At 50.5% G+C, this 25,493-nt stretch overlaps 1 protein-coding gene across 2 annotated transcripts in view; it reads right to left on the bottom strand.

Moving 5' to 3' along the window:
* LOC107113843 (lipoma-preferred partner homolog) overlaps positions 1 to 25,493 on the bottom strand; it is a 430,270-nt gene that overhangs the window by 340,741 nt on the left and 64,036 nt on the right. The window contains exon 1 of one of the 2 annotated variants that reach the window (XM_015415238.1): positions 24,873 to 24,932. The exons of the other annotated variant lie outside the window; for it this stretch is intronic. The gene's annotated coding sequence lies outside the window, so the exon portion shown is untranslated. Of the gene's footprint in view, positions 1 to 24,872; positions 24,933 to 25,493 lie in introns of those variants that run through there. 2 annotated transcript variants of the gene reach the window in all.

Genomic DNA, 25,493 nt, shown 5'->3' on the forward strand with positions numbered 1-25,493 from the left:
GGAGGGAGGGAGGGAGGGAGGGAGGGAGGGAGAACTCACTCCCTACCAGCAAATGAAAAATTTGCTAATTGGTTGTCCGAACGTAACCGGGTCAGCGGCACATTGACAAGCCGGCATTCTTGGCCCCAGCCCACGTTAAGAATATGTGTCAGCCTCAAGTATCAGCCACGCAAGGCCCGAAGGACAGGCGAGATCTAAAAGGTGTCTACACACCCACCATTTGATCGCGAGGGTTGTAACGAAAAGATTCAATGACATCCGTAAGGCCTTCTGGCCGGCATTCCAGAGGAGTCAGCTGAACTTGACCTCGGCTGCTGGAACACGGTGATTGACAGCAGGCTGCCTTTTGAGGAACAGACCACACCTGGCTGTGGGCCCCGAACGGCGCCAGGCTACCGCTTGCCACTGGCCATGCAAAGGGTCGGTGTGTGCCAGAGAGGCCAGAGTCGGGTGTGTTCCCCAGCTGCTTGGTATGAGAGGCGGCCAAGTCCCAATGAGATGCTGTCCAAATGCAAAGGCCACTGCGTGAGCGCTGGCCTCGGCCAGCACTTTCGGCTAAGCCTATGGATAATACCGGCTGGATATCAGGGAAAACCTTTTTCACGGTCAGAGTGGTTCAAAGGTGGAATCAGCTGCCTAGGGAGGTGGTGAGCTCCCCTTCACTGGCAGCGAAGAAGAGGAAGAAGAGGAAGAAGAGGAAGAAGAGGAAGAGGAAGAAGAGGAAGAAGAGGAAGAAGAGGAAGAGGAAGAAGAAGAGATTTATACCCTGCCCTTCATTACCCAAAGGAGTCTCAGAGGGGCTTACAATCTCCCTTCCCTTCCCCTCCCCACAACAGACACCCTGTGAGGTAGGTGGGGCTGAGAAAGCTCTTTTGACAACTGCTCCTGAGAGAACAGCTCTGAGAGAACTTGTGACTGACCCAAGGTAGCACCAGCAGCTCCATGTGGAGGAGTGGGGAATCAAACCCGCTTCTCCAAGATTAGAGTCTGCGTTCCTAACCACTTCACCAAACTGGCTCGCAGGGACCCCTGCATTCAAAACAAGTCAACCGGGGCTCACGACAGCCACAAGGACAGCCGCCTCCCCTAACCAGAAGCACCACAGCTTTCTTAGCGGCAAGACCAATTGCACCTCGCACACGTCTTGCTACCAGCAACCCAAGGAAGAAGAAGAAGAGAAGGGATTGGATTTATACCCCGCCCTTCACTACCCAGAGGAGTCTCAAAGCGGCTGACAAACTCCTTTCCCTTCCCCTCCCCACAACAGACACCCCTGTGAGGTCCATGGGGCTGAGAGAGCTCTGACAGAAACTGCTCTTTTTCAAAAACAGCTCTTATCAGAACTATGGCTTGCCCAAGGTCAACCAGCAGGTGCAAGTGGAGGAAGAAGAGGAGGAGGAGGAGAAGGAGGAGAAGAAGAGTAATAGTAGGAGGAGGAGAAGAAGAAGAAGAGGAGGAGGAGGACGAGGAGAAGAGGAGGAGGAAATTGGATTTATACCCTGCCCTTCACTACCCAGAGGAGTCTCAGAGGGGCTTACAAACTCCTTTCCCTTCCCCTCCCCACAACAGACACCCTGTGAGAGAGGTGGGGCTGAGAGAGCTCTTGACGGAAACTGCTCTTTTTCAAGGACAGCTCTGACAGAACTGTGGCTTGCCCAAGGTCATCCAGCCAGGTGCAAGTGGAGGAGTGGGGAATCAAACTCGGTTCTCCCAGATCGGAGTCCGCACACTTAGCCACGACACCAAGTGCCCAAGAGGCCCACATTTGGGTGCAGCGACCATGGAGCCTCCCCCTCCTCCTCGCGCCCCTTCCCGTGGGCTCTGCTACGCCCCCCCCCCCGGCTTCTGTCACCACTCTGCGCTCTCATCAGCAAGATATTTTTAACTCTCCCACCGAAGCTGGCAACTCCGAGCGCTGCAGCCAAAATACCTCCCACTGAGGGGGGTTATATATAGCTGTGTGCGCAGCACAGCCAGGGAACGCGGCTACGATGTTCAGCACGCAGCCAAGGCTGGTAATGCCCTGAGCAGGCATAAGCAGCTGAGCGAGGGCCCTCCTGCTGGGTCAGGCCCAGCGGCCCAATCCGGCTCAGCGTTCTGCCTTCCGGGAGCCCTGGCCCAGAAGCCTCCCGGAAGTTCACAAGCAGGGCACCGGAGGAACACCCCTTCCCCGTTGTTGCTCTGGAAACGCCTGCGCCCCGGAGACGTCCCCTACTTAAAAATGGAACCTGCCCTCTAACGGTTCTTTGCCTGAACATTTTGCTTGTCTGACAACCCCTGATCTGCGGAGAGCATTCATGCTAGCTCGTCTTAATGTTCTCCCTTCTGCTGTCTTGTACCAGAGGTTCAGTTCGGTGTCGTGGTTAAGTGCGTGGACTCTAATCCGGGAGAACTGGGTTTGATTCCCCCACTCCTCCACTTGCACCTGGCTGGATGACCTTGGGCAAGCCCTAGTTCTGACAAGAGCTGTCCTTGAAAAAGAGCCGTTTCTGTCAGAGCTCTCTCAGCCCCACCGACCTCACAGGGTGTCTCTTGTGGGGAGGGGAAGGGAGAGGAGTTTGTGAGCCACTCTGAGACACCTTTGGGTAGTGAAGGGCGGGGGATAAATCCAATCTCTTCTTCTTCTTCCACTTGCACCTGGCTGGATGACCTTGGGCAAGCCATAGTTCTGATAAGAGCTGTTTTTGAAAAAGAGCAGTTTCTGTCAGAGCTCTCTCAGCCCCATGGACCTCACAGGGGTGTCTGTTGTGGGGAGGGGAAGGGAAAGGAGTTTGTCAGCCGCTTTGAGACTCCTCTGGGTAGTGAAGGGCGGGGTATAAATCCAATCCCTTCTTCTTCTTCTTTAAGAAAATCCCATATTCGTCTAGGTTTTGTGCCTGCGGCTTGGGAGAGACTGAAAGTATCGAACATGTTCTCCTGTATTGTTCCTTTTTACTGTGACATCCGTGCTGTTTTTCTAGAACCTCTTTTATCAGAGTCAAGTAGGGCAATGTGATGACTATGAGATCGTTTCATTATTATCTTCTCATAATCCTGAGATCATAGAATCTGTAGCTAAATTTCTCTGTTGTGCTAATAAGAGGAGAAGATTGTTTCAGTTGCAAAGGTAAAGGACGTATCCTTGTCTCCCTGCTCTATGTTCTGTCAATATGCCAATAAAGGTTCTGATCCACTGATTGATTGATTGATCGATTGAAAAATGGAACTTCGCTTTCCCCCTACCATGGCTCTTTTAACACACATTTATTTTTCACACTAAGACAAACACAGACATACACAAAATTGGGGTATTCCATCCTACAACGCCGTTTTATCCACTAAACTACCTCATGAACATTATCTAAATACATTTCATTTTTCCACCTGATATTATCTGGTGATCTTTTGCACATAGATAAGTATTAAACTTATTATTTTACTACTAAATCAGACTTTGTCTAAGCATTTCGTTCTGTTCTTAAATTAACTATATTTAAAATCGAAGTCCTATTTTCTTCTGAATTGGACTTTAGGTTAATGTTCATTGTGCTTTTCAGTCCATCTATGGGATCTTATTCCACTTTGATTCTCACGGTTTCCCTCAATAATTTTTAGTCTTTTTTTGTAACGCTTCATCCTCTTCTTCATTTTCAGGTTTCTCCTCATAGGTTTTAGAGTCATGCTACCATGTCTTTTCCCCTTGTAGGTGTAGAAGGTGTTTTTTAGAGTTAGAAGAAGAAGAGAAGAGATTGGATTTATACCCCACCGTTCACTTGGAGTCTCAGAGCGGCTTACAAACTCCTTTCCCTTCCCCTCCCCACAAGAGACACCTTGTGAGGTTGGTGGGGCTGAGAGAGCTCTGACAGAAATGGCTCTTTTTTCCAAGGACAGCTCTTATCAGAACTACGGCTTGCCCAAGGTCATCCAGCCAGGTGCAAGTGGAGGAGTGGGGAATCAAACCCGGTTCTCCCAGATTAGAGTCCCCGCACTTAACCACGACACCAAACTGGTCCCTGGCCACAAGGACTTAGAAGAAGAGAAGAAAAGATTGGATTTATACCCCGCCCTTCACTACCCAAAAGGTGGCCCAGAGCGGCTTACAAACTCCTTTCCCTTCCCCTCCCTACAACAGACACCCTGGGAGGTAGGTGGGGCTGAGAGAGTTCTGACAGAACTGCCCTTGAGAGAACAGCTCTGACAGAACTATGGCTTGCCCAAGGTCATCCAGCCAGGTGCAAGTGGAGGAGTGGGGAATCAAACCCGGTTCTCCCAGATTAGAGTCCCCGCACTTAACCACGACACCAAACTGGCTCTCTGTACTCAATTTTTGAGGCGATTTGAAGTTCCACAAATTCTTCTCTTTCCTCTCTCTGAAGTGATGTAATAATCCCTTCCTTGAAGGTTTCATCGCTTGGAAACCCAGATTCAAGGACCTGCTCTGCCACGAAAGGTGCCTGGCTGACCCTGGGCCAGACACAACCTCAAAGCCCAGCCTACCTCACAGGGCTGTTGTGAGCACATAAATGGCAAAAACTGTCTGCAAGAAAGAACAGGATAAAACGTTTTGCATTGAAATTGCTTTTGGCTCTGGCCCAGGACTGTTTTTCCTCGCCCCTGCCTGCCCTGGCCGGCCACAGCTTTCCCCCCTCAAATTAGAGCTACCAAGTGCGGGATGTGGGCCTGTCTGTGTGCTGAAAATGTTCTCGGCTGCTCAGCTATGCGCAATGACATTTGCCCCCCGGGAGCAAGACCTGGTTCGTAGGCCTGCTGTAAACTTGAATGAGGCAACTAGGACAGAAAACTGCATTCTGCAAAAATCTCCAGATTGTGCAACCATACCAGGGGAGGGGGGACATGGCTTTGCGCTCCCCCTTCGCTCTAGAAGACAAACTAATGAAGCTGCATCATACCGAGTCGTACCACTGGTCCCCCCTACTCTAGGCAGATGACGGACAAAGCTCTGCTTTGCATTTGGAGGAAGAATAATGACAGTTATCGTAGGGCGGTATGTGCAGTGTAGCCAGGAGATCCTAAGATTGCCTGGCAGCCAGACGTTCTAGCTCTTTCAGCGTAATGCACCACTAGGCGGCGAGGTAGTCTTGTTTTAAAGGCAAAAGATGTTTCAGAGGTGGTTTCCCATGGCCTACCTCTGTGTCACATCCCTGGTATTCCTGGGAGGTCATCCTTCCAAATACTAGCCAAGCCCGATCGTGCTTACCTTCTGATGAGATCAGGCTAGCCTGGGAAGTTGTCATGAAAGAAGAATTAACGTGGTGCAGCGGTTAGGGTGGCTCCAGGTGCAAATCCCCACGTAGCCAAGAGGGTCTGTGGGTGACTCACCTGCCCACTTCGTTCGTTCATTCATTCTTTTATACCCTGCCTTTCTCTCCAATGGGGACCGAAAGCGGCTTCCATCATTCTCTTCTCCTTCATTTTATCCTCACGACAACCCTGTGAGGTAGGTTAGGCTGAGCGTGTCAGCCAGTAAACTCCCATGCCACGAGTAGGGATAAGAGAAGCCATCCTGGATATTTATTCTGGTTTCTTCTTTTTTTACCAAATTGCAACTTGAATTTTAATGTTGTATACTTTTCTGGCATTATGCCCCTGCTGTACATTACCCAGAGCCCAGCATAAGGTGGGATAGGGTGATTAATAAATCAAATCAAAACATATGGATAAACATATGGAGCAGAGGTCCATCAGTGGCTGGTTAATCTTCCGTTTCGCAAGACTTCTTCTTGCATCAATCAACCTATCAATTACATTTTACAGTCATTATTATATTAAGGAATAAACCAAGCCACTAATTTCAAAATACTACCACCACTTCATACATACGATAAGTTGTCTTCATCAATTCATAGACACTCTATAAGGATTCAATGATTTTCTACAATAATCTTTTACAATTTATCAATACGTGTTTACCAATACATTATTTACAGTAATAGCTATATTTGTGTCATATTTTACTAATGTACAAATGAATAATATTTACTACAATATATTCCTTCTCCTCACACTTCACAGTAAATCACGGGCTGAACAACCTTACCAGGAATACCTTCCTATGTGTTTTTAAACCTCCCTCTTAAAGGTCTACGATGGCAGCCGCTCTCCAGCGTCTCAGGCGGAGGTCTTCCTCATTGCCTTTTGACAGATCCTTTCAACTGGAGATGCTGGGGATTGAACCTGGGACCTTCTGCATGCCAAGCAGAGGCTCTACAGCTGAGCCCCAGTCCCACCCTATATACCCACTCTGTATAATTTATTTCCCAGTCTGAGAATTAAGCTCCAACCACGGTACATGCTTTGAACTAGGGGAGATGACATGTATGGAGACAGGAAGGTCACTAACCAATAGAGCCCAACATTACACATAGAATCATAGACTGTTAGAGTTGGAAGGGACCTTGAGGGTCATCTAGTCCAACCCCCTGCACTCTGCAGGAGCAGAGCCGAAAGATAGTCCTACGACATACCCGAAAGATGGCCGTCCAGCCTCCGCTTGAAAACTTCCAGCGAAGGAGCATCCACCACCTCCCGAGACAGTCTGTTCCACGGCTCAGCCACTCTGAGAGTTAGGAAGTTTCTCCTGATATTTAGCTGGTATCGACTCCAATGTTCCCTCTAAACTGAGGAGTCTCGTGAGCAAAAATTCTACTTTGTGAGCTACTGGCATGAAAGTTGTGAGCAAGCGATTTGGCTACTGCATAAATTAGTTTGTTCTGGAGCCAGTCTTTCCTGAGCGGAGATAAAAATGTGTGAGCCAGAGGCTAAAAATCTGTGAGCTAGCTCACACTAATTCAGCTTAGAGGGAACACTGACCGACTCCCTTGTAATTTCCACCCATTAGATCTAGTCTTGCAATCCGGAGCAAGAGAGAAAAATCTGCTCCACCTTCTACATGACAGCCCTTCAGATACTTGAAGACTGCAGTCATGTCCCCTCTAAGCCTTCTCTTTCCCAGGCTAAACAGACCCAACTCTTTCAGCCTTTCCTCATAAGACTTGGATTCCAACCCTCTCACCATCCTGGTTGCCCTCTTCTGGACGCGCTCGAACTTGTCAACACCCTTCCTACAATGTGGTGCCCAAAACTGGACACAGGACTCCAGGTGAGGCCTGACTGTAGCAGAATAGAGTGGAACGACCACCTCCCGTGATCTGGACACGATGCTTCTGTTCATGCGCCCTAAGATTGCATTAGCCTTCGCAGCCACATCGCACTGCAGGCTCATGTTTCGCTTGTGATCAACCAGAACACCCAGATCCCTTTCACAGGTGCTGCTGTCGAGCCAAGTCCTTCCCATTCTATATCTGTGCCTTTGATGTTTTGTACCTAAGTGTAGGACTTTGCCCTTCTCTCTATTGAAATTCATGTTATTTGTCTCCGCCCACTGTTCCAGCCTATCTAGATCCTTTTGAATCCTGACTCTGTCTTCTTCAGAATTCGCTATCCCACCCAGCTTCGTGTCAATTTTTGAGGGGCTGTGGCTCAGTGCGAGAGCCTCTGCTTGGCATGCAGAAGGTCCCAGGTTCAACCCCCATCATCTGCAGTTGAAAGGACCAGGTGATGTGAAAGGCCTCTAACCTGAGACCCTGGAGAGACGTTGCCAGTCTGAGTAGACAATAATGACTTCGATGCACCGAGAGTTTGATTCAGTAGAAGGCAGCTTGATAAGTTTCTGGGAGGGGCCGTGGCTCAGTGGTAGAGCCTCTGCTTGGCCTGCAGAAGGTGCCGGGTTCGATTCCCAGCATCTCCAGCCAAAAAGATCAGGTAGCAGGTGATGTGAAAGGCCTCCTCCTGAGACCCCGGAGAGCTGCAGCCAGCCAGAGTAGACAGTACTGACTTCGACGGACCCTGAGGGTCTGATTCAGTATGACCAGCTGGAAGCTTCAGTTGGTGTGAAATGCGGCCAGCAGGACTGTGACTTCTTGGCGTCCCCAGCAGGGCGCGTATCTTGCCGGACGGGGAAGATCGACACGGGTGGCCATTTTGTTTCCAGGCCCGATTCCTAGAGGCCTCAGAACAAAGCCGCTGCCTGTAGACGCTCATTCGGTCTGTGCTCGTGGCGAGACTGGAGTGTGGCAGAGAGCTATTTTGAACTGTTGCAGAGACTGTGTGTTTTTCGACGTTGTGTGACGTCGGCGCATCCTCAGGGAGCTTCTCTGACCTGAGAACCGTCGCCACTCCAACCGCTTCCTTCCTTCCTTCCTGTTCCTGTTTACCCCACCTGTCCTCTGAGGAGATCAGAGCGGCTTACGTTGCGCGATCTCTCCCCAAAGCTGCCTTCTACTGAGTCAGACCCTTGGTCCATCGAGTTCTGGATTGTCTGCTCAGACTGGCACCAGCTCTCCAGGGTCTCAGGCAGAGGTCCTTCACATCACCACCTGCCTGGTTCTTTTTACCTGGAGATGCTGCCGGGGACTGAACCTGGGACCTCCTGCATACTAAGCAGAGGCTCCGCCACTGAGCCACAGCCCCTCTTTGCAGCTCTCCAGGGTCTCAGGCAGAGAAAGGTCTTTCCCATCACCTCCTGCCTGTTCCTTTTTAACTGGAGATGCTGGGGATTGAACCTGGGACCTCCTGCCTGCCAAGCAGAGGCTCTTCCACTGAGCCACAGCCCCTCTTTACAGCTCTCCAGGGTCTCAGGCGGAGGTCTTTCCCATCACCTCCTGCCTGGTCCTTTTAACTGGAGATGCCGGGGATTGAACCTGGGACCTTCTGCATGCCAAGCAGAGGCTCTTCCACTGAGCCACAGCCCCTTTCCAGACACAGAAAGTGATCCTGCCTTCTATCTACCGCCACCGTCTCAACACACCGTCAGATGAAGGCCTGGCCAAGCAATGCATACAGGAACGTTTCTTAAAAATCCACTTATTTATTCAAATGATGGGGGAATAAATGGGTCACAGTAACTCCCTTGCCAAGTCAGCACCGCTGGAGGTTCTCAGCCGCACGTCTGCCCCGCCCCCCCGCCCCCCCCCCCCCCCAAGGTAGCTGCGTGGATGTCGTGTTCCCTCGGAGATGGGTTTATTTTGAGAAAGAAGAAGCGGGCGTGATCTTCACACCCCGCTCTTCTTCGTCAGAGGAGCATCAAAGACTCCCTCAGCCTTTCAGACGGGGAAGATCCGCAGTCAAGGGAGAGGCAAGCTGACACGCGGATTCCTGAATCAGTTATCTATCGGATAACCACCCCCAGGAAAGAAAAGACGAAATCTGCATATCCCTGCTCTCCCTGTCTCTGGCTGGCAGCATCCCAACCCACGCACGCTCGTCCCTGGCTCATTTTGTCAGACATGGAAATCTTCACTCGAGGAAATGCAGCACGCTTTGGGATAGAACGGAGTCGCTCGGGCGGCGTTTGAGGAACGCAAAATGTTCAGTGGAAGTAAAGCAGGGAGGGCCACGATTCACGTTGCTGCTGTCAGTTCTAGCCCGTGCTGGTGTGAGCTACCAGCCTTGTCCCCAGCTCGCCGTCCACCCAGCGGTTCGAAAGCTTTGGCAAGTATTCAGTTTATTCGGTATATCACCAGCCCAATTACAAACAATACAAAGGGGTACCTTTGGCAAGTAGATAAAATGGGTACCACTCCTTAGAGAGGGTGGGCACACTAAACCCCCGTAGGGGAGGTGTTAGCCGGCGAATGGAATGTCCAGCTCGTAAGCTCGGAAGCCTGGAAAAAAGACCTCTTCGGTATCAAGAAGCCTGTAATGGGCCGATCCGGCCAGGTGGTGGCAGTGCGGCGCTACGACTCAAAGCCAGCCCAGGAAGAACTAACGTCATCAAGCCAAGCCGAAATGAATGCCGCCTGGAACACAACTGAAGCCTACAGCTGAACAAAATCCCCGTTGGCTGCCAACGTGTGCGATTTAAAGAATTATATGTTGTCCTCCCTTACCCCTATCATTGTTAGTCCCTTGTGAAAACCTGTGTAACTGTAAATCGCTCAGAGCCAGCAGCCCTGCAGGACTGAGCGATCAATAAATCGAAAGGTATTATTATTATTATTATTCATAACTCATTGACAACTGCCCTGTCCTGGATAGTACAGGAAAGCCCGAACTTATCAGATCTCGGAAGCTAAGCAGGGTTGACCCTGGCTAATATATCTGGATGGGAGACCAAGGAATGCCAGGGTCATGAGGCCAAACCCACCTCTGCTCATCCCTTGCCCTGAAAACCCCACAAAGTCACCATAAGTCAGTTGAGACTTGTTGACACGTATTGACGTGACTCGGATAGCCCAGGACAGCCCAATCTTATCAGACATGGGAAGCTAAGTAGGGTCGTTCCCAGTTAGTACTCGGGTGGGAGACCACCAAGGAAGTCCAGGGTCGCTACGCAGAGGCAGGCAAGGGCAAACCACCTCTGAACATTTCTTGCCTTGAACACCCTATGGGGTTGCCATAAGTCTGCTATGACTTGACAGAGGAGGAGGGGGGAGGAGGAGGAGAAGGAGGAGGAGAAGGAGGAGGAGGAGAAGGAGGAGAAGGAGGAGGAGGAGGAGGAGACAACATCTGCCCCCACTGCTGTTTACTGCTTGGAAATCAACAGGTATGCCACATCCGAAGTAGCAGATGCAAAAACATGAGCCCAAACCTTCAGTGTGGGCAAAGAAAAGTCATTTCTAGAGCACACAGTAATGACAAGCTCAGAGAGGAACAGGCTAAGTCTTCACAGATATTTCTAGCAACACCAGTGAAATGGAACCTTTGTGTGAACATAAGAACAAAACAGGAAGTTCTACCTCTGAGCTGGTGTTGTGTCATGGTTCATGTGCCAGACTAGGATCTGAGAGACCCATTTTCAAATCCCCATCCTGCCATCGAAACTTGCTAAGTGACCTTGGCCCCGTCCCACATTCTCAGCCTAACCTACCTGGCAGGGTTGTTGTGAGGATAAAACTGGAGGAGAGAAGAAGAATGCATGTTGCTCTGAGTTCCCACTGGGGAGAAAAGGGAGGTTAGAAAATGAAGATCTGTAGGAAGATGGCATAAACTGCAGTGCTTTCAGATACCTGGTTCCCATTCCGTACGGATCCGTATGGTGCCTTCCGTGGTGAAAGATCAAGATGGGGAGCCGTGCTAGTCTGTTTCTAGCAGTAGAAAACAGCAAGAGTCCAGCAGTACCTTAAAGACTAACCAAAACTGTGGCCGGGGAGGAGCTTTTGTGAGTCACGGCCCACTTCTTCAGATACCCGAGGACATGAGCAGGGTCTCATGGAAGCGCCTCCCCTTCCACAAATCTGGCAAGTCTTCAAGGTGCTACCTGAGTCGTTCTTTTCTTTCGAAAGTGCAGGGGTCATTTCCTGCAGGAGCGCACAGGAGCGGAGCTCCGGCAGTAAAGAGCCCAGGGGGCGGGCACATGCAACAAGCCCCACCCCCTGCTCCCAGGAGTCACGGGCCACGAGGAGCAAGAAGCAGCCAGGTAAGTTGCAGAGCCCCCCCAGCCCAAAACAGTCCAGTGGCACCTTTAAGACCAAATTTTATTCAGGTACAAGCTCTCCCTCCTCTGTGAGGACAGATCTGCAACGTGAGGACAGAGCCGGCCCCCCCCCCCCCCCCAATAGCTAGCAATCCAAAACAGTCCAGTGGAGCCTGAGCGGTGGCTGTTGCCTTCTGACACACTGCCGGTGATGTCAGGGGGTGTGGCATATTTATTTATTTATTTTTATTTTATTGCATTTATACCCCGCCTTCCCCGCGAACGGGCTCAGGGCGGCTCACATAGGGCACTAAGTACGTACAGTATACAAAATTACATAATACAAAATACAAAATTAAAACAGATTAAAATCAATTCTACGGATGCACATATAAACTCCTAACATCTTGCGTAGCAGGGGGAAGGCTGGGGTAATAGGAAGATGTTACCCAGCCCCCCAGCAGTCTCTCTCTATAAAGGAGCGGTGGTGTAAGTGGCCGTGGCCGCTCCTACTCATAAGCCTGGCGGAAGAGCTCCGTCTTGCAGGCCCTGCGGAACTGCACAAGGACCCACAGGGCCCTGATCTCCTCCGGGAGCTCATTCCACAAGTGCGGAGCCACCACTGAGGAGGCCCTGGCCTTTGTTGCCACAAGCTTGGCCTCCTTAGGGCCTGGGGTCACCAGCCAACCCCGACCGAAGTGCTCTTTGGGGAATATATGGGGAAATCCGGTCCCTCAGGTAAATAAGTTATGCTAATGAGTTATGCTAATGAGCTCCTGCACCTCATTTCTATGAAATGACCCCTGCAAAAGTGTGTGCGCTTACGGTGTGCACAGCGGTGGGGAGGGAGAATGATGAAATGCCTATTGTCTAGCGAAGGCCATAATCTTCCAACCTCGGGGGGCAGCGCGCATCAGATCACACAAAGGGGCTTAAAGAGCGCCAATGTCCAGAAACGTCAACAGGGCTCAGTGCCACTTCCAGGGCCGCAATGAGGAGAGGAGGTAATTGCCGGCCCGCTGATTATTGCGGCCCTCGAAACCGGTCCTGGGCACTTCTCACGAGGATCAATCACGATGCAGAAAATGAAAAGAATCACACGCGGCCGCAAACTCCTCCGCGCTACACTCTGTGTTTGGAGTGCAGCATCCTGTTGCTAAGCAGGGCCAGAAGCTCACTAAGGTGTAGAAGGCCAGGACCAAACACTCGCTCACAGTCCAGGCCGGCATGCCACCTCAGAGATCTCCCACAAACCTCACAAGGTCGGCACCGATGCTCCCTCTAAGCTGTGAAGCCTTGTGAGCGAAAATTCTACTTTGTGAGCTACTGGCATTAAAAGTTGTGATCCAGCGATTTGGCTACTGCACAAGTTAGTTTGCTCTGGAGCCATCCTTCCTGAGTGGAGACAAAAATGTGTGAGCCGGAGGCTAAAAAACTGTGAGCTAGCTCACACCAACTCAGCTTAGAGGGGAACACTGCCTGTGAGGTCGGTGGGGCTGAGAGAGCTCTCTCGAGAACTGCTCCTGAGAGAACGGCTCTGAGGGAACTTGTGACTGACCCAAGGTCATCCAGCTGGGGTGGGGAATCAAAGCCAGTCTTCCCGGATTAGAGTCCCCGCTCCTAACTACGACACCAGACTGGCTCTCGGTAGGTTTGACCCAAAATAAAAGCAAGAGAGGTTGTTTGCCATTTGCCTGTTTCTGTATACCAGTTCCGGATTTCCCTGGTGAGCTCCCATCCAAATGCTAGCTAGGGACGCAGGCCGGTAGCCAGTGTTTTGTGGCTTGTGGGGCAATTATTATTTTTTTCTGGTGGGGCCAAAGTTCTCAGTGCAGAAAGAAAAGAATGCTGAGGGTTATGACTCAGCTACTGCGGAATCAAGCCTTTTAAAATCAAAGCACAGAGGCGTCTGCAAACCTTTGTCCCAGAGGGTGACAATAACAGGCTGAGAAAGGGGGAGAGGGAGGGAGAAATTTTTTTATGGTCGATGGAAGAAGAAGAGGAGGAGGAGGAGGAGGAGATTAGATTTATACCCCGCCCTTCACTACCCAAAGGTGTCTCAGAGCGGCTGTGAGGTAGGTGGGGCTGAGAGAGCTCTGACAGAAACTCCTCTTTTTCAAGAACAGCTCTTATCAGAGCTACGGCTTGCCCAAGGTCATCCAGCAGCTGCAAGTGGAGGAAGAAGAAGAAGAAGAAAAGATTGGATTTATACCTCGCCCTTCACTACCCAAAGGTGTCTCAGAGCGACTGACAAACTCCTTTCCTTTCCCCTCCCCACAACAGACACTCAGGGAGGTAGGCAGGGCTGAGAGCTCTGACAGAAATGGCTCTTTTTCAAGGACAGCTGTGCCAGAGTTATGGCTTGCCCAAGGCCATCCAGCCAGGTGCAAGTGGAGGAGTGGGGAATCAAACCCGGTTCTCCCAGATTAGAGTCCACTCACTTAACCACTACACCAAACTGGCTCACTGGCGTGGCACTGGAAATACTTATCTGGGATTGGCCAGTAAACTCACTCCGATTTGTATAAAGGTTCCCCTTGCTCGAAAGCCAGTCGAATCCGACTCAAGGGGGCGGTACTCATCTCTGTTTCCAAGCTGAAGAGCCAGTGCTGTCCGAAGACATTTTCCATGTCCCTGTGGCCGGCATGACTAGACGCCAAGGCGCACGGAGCACTGTTACCTTCCCACCGAAGCAGTACCTATTTATCTACTTGCAATTTCTTGCTTTCAAACTGCTAGGTTGGCAGGAGCTGGGACCAGAGACAGGAGCTCACTCCGTCTTGCAGCACTCAGGTAACACATAAAATGTTATTTACAAAAACAAAGGACAAACACCACACAGGCTGGGAAAAGAATACATACAGTTCAGCAAGGCACGCAAACCAAAACAAAAAAACCTAGCTGGCTATTCTGCTCACTGCTTTTCCTATCAGGCACCTAGCTCTGGCATCTCAACTGGTGTTCCTGATGAACAGAGTCTCTGGAAGCAGAGAAGCAGGGTGGAAGCTGAAGAGAGCTTCGAGGCAGTCTCTCCTCTCTCTGAGTCTTCTCAAGCTGTCTATTCTACATAGATGTTCCTAACCATGCAGCCAATAGGAAGCTGTTACCAGGACAGAGCTCTAAATTGCAAGCGGTCAACCACTTTAGATGTCAGTCCTCAGCTGCTGCAAGTTAATCAGTCCTGCCAGCCTAAGCAACAATTCTGAGAACAGGCCGGCAGCTGGGGGTGATGATCTCTACACTCAAGAAAGCCAACACTTAGGCAGAAAAACTCTCTTAAAGGAGACCAGTTTCTTGACACAGAGTGAGAAGGTATCCCAGAGGTCACCTACTCCAACCCCCTTGCTCAGTGCAGAAATTAGTCAACTACAGCACCCCACTCTGCTTAAAGGCGCCCACGCCTTTCACGAAATCTTTTAAAATGATAGAAAAAAGCATTTCCAGGATAAATTCTTGTGGGGCTGTGCCTTTAAGAAAGGGGGCAGAGCTCCCCAAAGCCCCACCGTAGCTACAGGCCTGCGGGGACGGCCTTGCTTAGCTTCCCCGATCTGATGAGATCGAGTTAGCCTGGCCCATCCAGGTCCAGGGAAAGTGCCCTGGGGTCGCAGCCAACTTATGGTAACCCCATAGAGTTTTCAAGGCAAGAGACGCTCAGGTGTGCTTTGCCATTGCCCATCTCTGTGTAGCAAATACAATAGAGGACACACAGCAGAGCACAAAACACCGGACAGAGCTGTGTAACAGAAGACGCTACAACAACAGCACCAGCAGATCAGAGTTATGGGAGTGAGTTCCTAATAAACAACTGGGCTAGTTTGCGCGTCAGTGAAAAGCTTTTTTTGGAAACTGTGTTTCTGTGAAGTACTTCAGAAGCAGATGTTCTGTATCGAATGCAGAAACAGTGTTAGTCACTACGGAGGAAGTTCAACGTAAGGTTTATAATATGTTGTCCTACAGCAGCACTACAGATAAGATTAGAATTTCAACAGCCAACCCATATGCAAAAGAACCTCCTCAAGAAAGCTCCTCCATTATCCTACCAGATGATGATTCAGCCCTACCCCGCCTTCCTGAGTAGATATAAATTACCTGCCTACCATTTTGCTTCTCACCTTGAGACAGAGAGCACTCCATCATTCTGTGTGATACCTCTGAGGATGCCAGTCACAGATGGTGGCGAAACGTCAGGTCCCACAATGCCAAGACCACAGCCACATGACCCGGAAAATCTGCAGCAACTAAACAAATAAATGTTCCTTCCTACAAGTTGAGTCGTCAAGATGTTCACAGCCCGGGGAACTCCTACAAGATAATGACTCAGCCCTACCCCACCTTCCTGAGTAGATATAAATCACCTGCCTACCATTTTTTTCTTCTCACCTTGACACAGAGAGTCCTCCATCTTTCTGTGTGATACCTCTGAGGATGCCTGTCACAGCTGCTGGAGAAATGTCAGGTCCTACAATGCCAAGACCACGGCCATGCAACCCGGAAAATCCACAACAACTAATGAAGTTTATAATATCTGGATCCTTCGTTCCATTTATGACTGATTTACATGTATTTTGAAGACTTCCCATGGAATTTGTAGTTTTTGGATCTTATTACATGTGAACCACATTTATATGGACTTTATTATATTTATTCTTTAATATTTGTATTCAGGGGTCATTTCGTAGAAAAAGAGGTGCAGGAGCTCATTAGCATAACTCATTAGCATAACTCATTTGCATGTGCCACACCCCCTGACATCAGCAGAAGTGTGTCGGAAGGCAACACCCACCGCTCAGGCTCCACTGGACTGTTTTGGATTGCTAGCTATTGAGGGGGGAGGGGAACGTGCAGATCTGTCCTCACAGAGGAGGGAGAGCTTGTACCTGAATAAAACCTGGTCTTAAAGGTGCCACTGGACTGTTTTGGACCGGAGGGCCGGGGGGAGCTCTGCAACTTACCCGGCTGCTTCTTGCTCTGACTGAGGGCTGCTGGGAGCAGCGGGGTGGGGCTTTTTGCATGTGACCGCCCCTGGGCTCTTTACTGCCGGAGCTCCGCTCCTGTGCGCTCCAACAGGAAACGGCCCCTGTTTGTATTGCTGTACTATAGGAGCTTTTCCATTACTGCTATTGTTGCAGCGTCTTCTGTTACACAACTCTGGTGTTTTTTTTGCCTCTGCGTGGCAACCCTGGACTTCCTTGGTGGCCTCCCATGCAAGTACTATGAAGGGCTGACCCTGCTTAGAGTCCAAGAGCTGATGACAGGAGGGCCTGGCGGGATGTGGTCCATGGGGTCGCAAAGAGTTGGACTCGACGGCGTGACTGAACAACAGCAAGAATACTGTGCCATTCCAAATCATACACACCTCTCCTTACACGATACAAACTGCAGAAGTAGCCTTTTGGCTAGATTGCCCGGGTGGGAAACTGGAGACATGCTGTATATGAATATGACCTGCGGAGCAAGCTGTGAAATCCTAGGCCTTGTAACTTGCAAGTTTGCTGACAAATGGCAATAAATAAAAGGCTGCGCCTGAACAAGAAGAAACGCTAACTGTCCCATCGCGACTTTGATCCAGGAACGCACAGAAATAGCTGGCAGGGCCCCACATCTGGAGAAGGCAGAGGAGCTGTGCCGAAATGCTCCCTTTGGAGGACCCCACACTCCCCCCTCCCAGAGATGAAAGATGCAATGCACAAAAGAGTCCATTGATGTTACAACTAGATGCAACCCATCTCCCTTCCCTTCCCCTGGAATGTCACAGGGCCCTGTTAGAGGGCTCACCCTTCCCAGAGCCAGATCTGGTGCAAAAGGACTCCAGATATTATTAAAAACTAGCACACGGTGTGATTGTCCGGCTTCAGGGAGCGTACAGGTTGTGCTTCTGGAGGTGCAATGTGTGTGTTTGTGTGGCAAGACGTGGTACACACACACCCCAGCAGTGTCCCGGTCTCCAGGAACCCTGCTGCAAAGTGTTGTTGGAAGCCCCCAAATGCTTCTGTCTCCTGGATTCTGACAGAAGGAGGAGGAGGAGGAGGAGGAGGAGGAGGAGGAGATTGGATTTATACCCTGCCCTTCACTCAGAGTCTCAGTGTGGCTTACAAACTCCTTTCCCTTCCCCTCCCCACAACAGTGAGGTAGGTGGGGCTGAGGGAGCTCTTTCAAGAACTCCTCTTTTCCAAGAACACCTCTGACAGAACTATGGCTTGCCCGAGGTCATCCAGTCAGGTGCAAGTGGAGGAGTGGGGAATCAAACCCGATTCTCCCAGATTAGGTAGAGAGAGGTCTTTCACATCACCTACTGCCAGACCCTTTAACTCAGGGGTGTCGAACTCATTTGTTACGAGGGCCAGATCTGACATAAATGAGACCTTGTTGGGCTGGGCCACGTGTGCCATAAAATGTAATGCCAGGTAGCGAAGATATAAATTGTATAAAGGACACAAACACAAAGGGGTTTTTTTTAAAACTTAAAATAACTTGCAATATTTTATTTATTTAACAGTGTCTCATAACTGACACCTCTTGCTTTGAATTACCACATCGAAATGTCTGCGCTGTTGCAATCTTGAGTATGCTGTTCAGGTGTGTATCTGTAAGCTGCAAACCTACGATGATGCAGCAGCAGCAGAACTGGAAGAAGAAGCAGAAGACAGCCAGCTCCACTGCGGGCCTGATAGAAGCCTTCCGAGGGGGCCTGATCTGGCCCCCGGGCCACATGTTTGACAACTGGAGATACCGTGGTTAGAGGCTGAGCGCCGAAGAACAGATTCTTTCAAATTCTGGTGCTGGAGAAGACTCCTGTGAGTCCCTTGGACTGCAAGGAGATCCAACCAGTCGATCCTAAAAGAAATCAACCCTGACCGTTCCCCGGAAGGCCAGATAATGAAACTGAAGCTCAAATACTCCGGCCACCCAATGAGAAGGGAGCACTCACTGGAGGAGAAGACCCTGATGCTGGGAAAGACTGAAGGTCAAAGAAGACGGGGACGGCAAAGGATGAGATGGTTAGACAGTGTCATCGATGCAACGAACATGAAACTGAGCAAACTCCAGAGGACGGCAGAGGACAGGAGGGCCTGGCGTGATGTGGTCACCGGGATCGCAAAGAGCCAGACTCGATAGTGCGACTGAACAACCACCACAAAACCAGAGTTGGAGCCTGGGACCTTCTGCATGCCAAGCGGAAGATTAACCACAGAGTAACCGCCCCTCCCCATGAAGCAATCTTCTACTGAACGGGACCCTTGGCCCATCAAGGTCAGTATTGTCTGCTCAGGCTGGCAGCCGCTCTCCAGCGTCTCAGGCGGAGGTCTTCCTCATTGCCTTCTGACAGATCCTTTCAACTGGAGATGCCGGGGATTGAACCTGGGACCTTCTGCATGCCAAGCAGAGGCTCTACCGCTGAGCCCCAGTCCCACCCTATATACCCACTTTGTATAATTTATTTCCCAGTCTGAGAAATAAGCTCCAACCACGGTACATGCTTCGAACTAGGGGAGATGACATGTATGGAGACAGGAAGGTCACTAGCCAATAGGGCCCAACATTAAACATAGAATCATAGAATCATGGAATGTTGGAGTTGGAAGGGACCTTGCAGGCCATCTAGTCCAACCCCCTGCACTCTGCAGGAGCACAGCCGAAAGATAGTCCTACGACATACCCGAAAGATGGTCGTCCAGCCTCTGCTTGGAAACGTCCAGCGAAGGAGCACCCACCATCTCCCGAGGCAGACTGTTCTACTGCTCAACCACTCAACCACTCTGTTAGGAAGTTTCACCTGATATTTAGCCGGTAACGACTCCCTTGTAATTTCCACCCGTTAGATCTAGTCTTGCAATCCGAAGCAAGAGAGAATAGGTCCGCTCCATCTTCTACATGACAGATATTGGAAGACTGCAATCGTGTCCCCTCTAAGCCTTCTCTTCCCCAGGCTAAACAGACCCAACTCTTTCAGCCTTTCCTCGTAAGACTTGGATTCCAACCCTCTCACCATCCTGGTTGCCCTCTTCTGGACACGCTCGAGCTTGTCAACATCCTTCCTAAAGTGGGGTGCCCAAAACTGGACACAGGACTCCAGGTGGGGCCTGACCATAGCAGACTAGAGTGGAACGACCACCTCCCGTGATCTGGACACAAGGCTTCTGTTAATGCATCCCAAGATTGCATTCGCTTTCTTCGCAGCCACATCGCACTGCAGGCTCATGTTTAGCTTGTGATCAACCAGAACACCTAGATCCCTTTCACAGGTGCTGCTGTCGAGCCAAGTCCCTCCCACTCTGTATCTGTGCCTTTGGTTTTTTGTACCTAAGTGTAGGACTTTGCACTTCTCTCTATTGAAATTCATTTTGTCTCCGCCCACTGTTCCAGCCTCTCTAGATCATTTTGAATCCTGGCTCTGTCTTCTTCAGAATGAGCAATCCCACCCAGCTTCGTGTCATCTGCAAATTTGATAAGCATCCCCCTCTATGTCTTCCTCCAGTTCATTTATAAAAACACTGGACAACACTGGGCCCGGGACCGAGCCCTGCGGCACTCCCCTCGAGACTTCCCTCCACGTAGACGCAGAGCCATTTACGAGCACTCGTTGGGTACGATTTTTCAACCAACATCAACTCGTTGGGTACGATGTTTCAACATCATCAAGCCCGTAAGCCCCTGGGCCAGACTCACAAGAGATTTTATGGGGTACTCCATACCTCCTCTCATCACTGCTAGGCAACCATTTCCCTGCTCTCCACCACCAATGCCAAACCACACACCCCACTATTCTAATATATTAGCATCATTACCCTCTGCAGCACCATTAACAGAACACATACCATCTTTATATGCTGAATAAAAGTAGCCATTTTGTTAGGTGCAGCTTTACAATGGAATATCATTCAATTTTAGGGTACTAGTCATAATACAGGAGCATCCTTCTCTTTATCTTTCTTTCTTTCTTTCTTTCTTTCTTTCTTTCTTTCTTTCTTTCTTTCTTTCTTTCTATCATAGATGAAACTCATAGTTATCAGCAGTGCTCCCTCTGAGCTGCGTTAGTGTGAGCTAGCTCATAGTTTTTTAGCTGCTGGCGCACACATTTTTGTCTTAGCTCAGGAAGGAGGGCTCCAGAGCAAACTCATTTATGCAGTCGCCGAATCGCTCGCTCACCACTTTAATGCCAGTAGCTCACAAAGTAGAATTTCTGCTCACAAGACTCCACAGCTTAGAGGGAACATTGTTTATCAGCACATTGGCAAACAGTAAAACTTCCCGGCAGCCTGGCAGGCTGATTTCGGTAGCAGAGACAATTCTTAAGAAGACCTGACCAGCTGCTTCCTTGTTGATCTTGCCGAGGGGCACAATTTGGCCACCTTAGAGGTGATTTTGTTAGAACAGTATGAAAGGGGGGAGGGAGATATTAAATTCATCAGATCTCCCTGGAAAATTTAATGGGATTGGAGTTATTAAAAACAGCAATTACATGGGAATAGTATAAAAACATAAACAAGAGAAAGTTAATAAAATTAGTGACATAAAATAATAATAAGGGAATCATACAATTTTTTCAGCTCAAATAACTTTACGTTTCCTAATAGCTAGTGAAGGTAAAGGTTCCCTTGCTCTAGGGTTGCGGTGCTCATCTCCGTTTCAAAGCCGAAGAGCCGGCGCTGTCCGAAGACGTTTCCGTGGTCATGTGGCCGGCATGACTAAACACCAAGGCACGTGGAACACTGTTACCTTCCCACCGAAGTGGTACCTATTTATCTACTCGCAATTTCTTGCTTTCGAACTGCTAGGTTGGCAGGAGCTGGGACCAGAGACGGGAGCTCACTCCATCATGCGGCACCCGGGTCTCGAACTGCTGAACTACCGACCTTCCACAGCCTGCAGTTCAGTGTCTTAACCACTTGAGCCACCGCAGCTCCCCTCCTAATAGCTAGGCAACAAAAATTTTGCCACAGCGTAAGTCACTGAGCTCTAGACATCTTCTAAGAGGAATTTACGAAGGACTTCTGGCCTAAAGTCAAGATAAGACTGCAGAGGGCTAAATCTAGACAGAAGGGGTAGTATGAGATGGTCTCGTTCCTCCTGATAGAATCTGCAGAACAGGAGGACATGAGTAATTGATTCCACCGCGTTAGCCATGCATGGGCATCTATGTTCATGCATTGGGACTCGAGTGAATTTGCCTTGCAGTAAGGCGGAAGGGAGTGCCGCAAAACGGGCTCTGGAAAAGGTTCATCTATAGGGTTCATAGGTACCCTGTTTCCCCGAAAATAAGACCTACCCAAAAAATAAGCCCTAGCAGGATTTCTATGCATTTGTGGTATAAGCCCTAGTGTGTCTTCTTGAGAAAAAATAAATATAAGACAGTGTCTTATTTTCGGGGAAACATGGTAATGCTATTTAAATAAGGGGCAACAGTAAAATTAGGCCAAGATTTTATATTTCTGTAGTTCCTGGGTAGCAAAGATTCTTCATTTTGTGTTTCAATATCACGAAACCTCTGTCTTCTCTTTATCAAATGTTCAGGGTTGTTGTGTGTTTTTTAAGCTCACTAAAATTAATAAAGAAAGAGCCTGCAGAATGTGCCCAGTCTAGCTCCACTATTGCCGGTGCACGGAAATCCCCAGGAAACAAACTTCTTGAGCCCGTTTGCAGCTTTATTTATTTAGAAGATATATACCCATTTTTCACTCCCTCGGAATAATGAGGCAGAGGGCAGATCGTGACGCAAAATTAAAGTCAGGCTAATTAAAGCGCTAAAGCAACATATAATTTTCATCATAAACAAAAAAAAATCGGAAAAAGCGGTCCAGAGCAGATAATAAGAACAGCCCTGCTGGATCCGACCCATGGCCCATCTAGTCGAGCCTCCTGTCCCACACAGTGGCCAGCCAGTTCCTCTGGAGGGCCAACAACAGGGCAGAGAGGCCGAGGCCTTCATAAGAACATCAGAAGAGCCCTGCTGGATCAGACCAGGGGTCCATCTAGTCCAGCATCCTGTCTCACACAGTGGCCAAGCAGTTCCTCTGGAGGACCAACAACAGGGCATAGAGGCCAAGAACATTAGAAGAGCCCTGCTGGATCAGACCAGGGGTCCATCTAGTCCAGCATCCTGTCTCACACAGTGGCCAAGCAGTTCCTCTGGAGGGCCAACAACAGGGCAGAGAGGCCAAGAACATCAGAAGAGCCCTGCTGGATCAGTCCAGTGGCCCATCTAGTCCAGCCTCCTGTCTCACACAGGGGCCAACCGGTTCCTCTGGAGGGCCAACAACAGGGCAGAGAGGCCGAGGCCTTCACAAGAACATCAGAAGAGCCCTGCTGGATCTGACCAGGGGTCCATCTAGTCCAGCCTCCTGTCTCACACAGGGGCCAACCGGTTCCTCTGGAGGGCCAACAACAGGGCAGAGAGGCCGAGGCCTTCACAAGAACATCAGAAGAGCCCTGCTGGATCAGTCCAGTGGCCCATCTAGTCCAGCCTCCTGTCTCACACAGGGGCCAACCGGTTCCTCTGGAGGGCCAACAACAGGGCAGAGAGGCCGAGGCCTTCATAAGAACATCAGAAGAGCCCTGCTGGATCAGACCAGGGGTCCATCTAGTCCAGCATCCTGTCTCACACAGTGGCCAAGCAGTTCCTCTGGAGGACCAACAACAGGGCATAGAGGCCAAGAACATTAGAAGAGCCCTGCTGGATCAGACCAGGGGTCCATCTAGTCCAGCATCCTGTCTCACACAGTGGCCAAGCAGTTCCTCTGGAGGGCCAACAACAGGGCAGAGAGGCCAAGAACATCAGAAGAGCCCTGCTGGATCAGTCCAGTGGCCCATCTAGTCCAGCCTCCTGTCTCACACAGGGGCCAACCGGTTCCTCTGGAGGGCCAACAACAGGGCAGAGAGGCCGAGGCCTTCACAAGAACATCAGAAGAGCCCTGCTGGATCAGTCCAGTGGCCCATCTAGTCCAGCCTCCTGTCTCACACAGGGGCCAACCGGTTCCTCTGGAGGGCCAACAACAGGGCAGAGAGGCCGAGGCCTTCACAAGAACATCAGAAGAGCCCTGCTGGATCTGACCAGGGGTCCATCTAGTCCAGCATCCTGTCTCACACAGTGGCCGAGCAGTTCCTCTGGAGGGCCAACAACAGGGCACAGAGGCCGAGGCCTTCATAAGGACATAAGAAGAGCCCTGCTGGATCTGACCAGTGGTCCATCTAGTCCAGCATCCAGTCTCACACAGTGGCCAAGCAGTTCCTCTGGAGGGCCAACAACAGGGCAGAGAGGCCGAGGCCTTCATAAGGACATCAGAAAAGCCCTGCTGGATCAGACCAGTGGTCCATCTAGTCCAGCATCCTGTCTCACACAGGGGCCATCCAGTTCCTCTGTAGGGCCAACAATGGGGCAGAGAGGCTGAGACCTTCATAAGAACATCAGAAGAGCCCTGCTGGATCAGGCCAGTGGTCCATCTAGTCCAGCATCCCGTCTCACACGGGGCCAACCAGTTCCTCTGCAGGGCCAACAACAGGGCAGAGAGGCCGAGGCCTTCCCCTGATGTTGCCTCCTGGCTCTGGGATTCAGAGCTTGAATGCCTCTGAATGTGGAGGTTCCCTTTAGTCGCCATGACTGGTAGCCACGGATAGACCTCCCCTCCATGGATCTGCCAAATCCCCTTTTCAAAGCTGTCTATCCCCGTGGCCATCACTGCATCCTCTGGCAGCGCATCCCACATCTGAATCCCTCTCCGTCTCAAGAAATATTTCCTTTTGCCTCTCCTAAACCTACTGCCCATCAGCCTCCTTTTGCCTGTCCCAGCCCTACCGAAGCCACAGAGGTCCTGACAGACCTAGTCCAGGATGCAGAAGGGTTTGGGACCTGGATTGCTGATACGTTCGGCTCCAACCCTGCAGTTTCCTCTTGTCGGAGAGAAAGGGACGGGGGCCGAGGCAGCCTCGGACCCCCCTCTCTGCAAAGTTCACCTCGTCTCCCAAAGCACCAAAGAGCGGGGACTGAAACCAACGAACCGGGGCCCACAATCACACTGGCGAGGCACGCAGGAGGCAGGCCCAGCGATTGCCCCGCTGGCGTTCTCAATTTCCTCCGTTCTCCAATGAATCAGAGGCAAATATTAACCTAGGCAAATAAATCAGCTGCCGGGCAACGCTGCCCTAGAAATGGGCACGCGGCTCTTCCGAAGAAAAAGTGGGTCAGAAGCCATAAAGAGAGTGCTTGCTGCAGTGCCCGGACTCGCCCAGAACACCAAACAGAACGTGACCCGAACTCCTCACCACCACCACCACCACCTCCTGCAAGTAGGCCTCAAACATGGCCTATGCCCCAGCGCGGGCTTTGCCCTTGCGAGAGGAGGCCGGGCCTCCCCGGTCTTCGTCTGCCTCTCTCACGGAGCACGGCCCAGCCAGCCTCCTCCTTAACCAAACACACATGGCCCAAAGCAACCCGTCGGCCATGCCAACTTGCGCCACTACTTACTGGAGTCCGGCTCCTGGCCCTCCCTTGGGACGCTCTGCTGCCGAGCGGAACGAATCTGGAACCGGCTCCAAGAGCGGGGGGAGAAATCCAAAACTGACCACAGCCAGAGAACCAGAGAGAGAGAGAGAGACACTCGGGAGGGGGGAAAATAGTATCTTCCCCGCTGCAGGAATTCAAATCTTGCTTCCCCCGGGCCCTGAGTCACCTCCCCTCCCTTTCCAATAGATCGGAGCACGGGTAAACATTTCCAAATATGGAGATCAGAAGTACAAAAGGATGTCAGAAAGATCACCCTTCGTTTTTGGCACGCCGGAGACAGAATTCCCCGTCCCCGGGTCAATGTTTAACTCCCGGCTGTGTACAGTCCAGGCGTTACGCCCAAGGAGCATGACGGGGCCTCGGAAAAGCCAGACGCTTCGTGCTGAAAGGACGGTCTCCGTTTAAACTTCCAAAGTGTTCCCTGCAAGATAATGGTTCCTGGACACTGCCCGTGCAAAGGGGAGCTACAAAAGGCGCAAGCACACGAAGAAGAAGAAGAAGAAGAAGAAGAAGAAGAAGAAGAAGAAGAAGAAGAAGAAGAAGAAGAAGAAGAAGAAGAAGAAGAAGAAGAAGAAGAAGAAG

Source organism: Gekko japonicus, unplaced genomic scaffold, assembly GCF_001447785.1.
Source record: "Gekko japonicus isolate JY-2015 unplaced genomic scaffold, Gekko_japonicus_V1.1 scaffold210, whole genome shotgun sequence".
Taxonomy (NCBI): Eukaryota; Metazoa; Chordata; class Lepidosauria; order Squamata; family Gekkonidae; genus Gekko; species Gekko japonicus.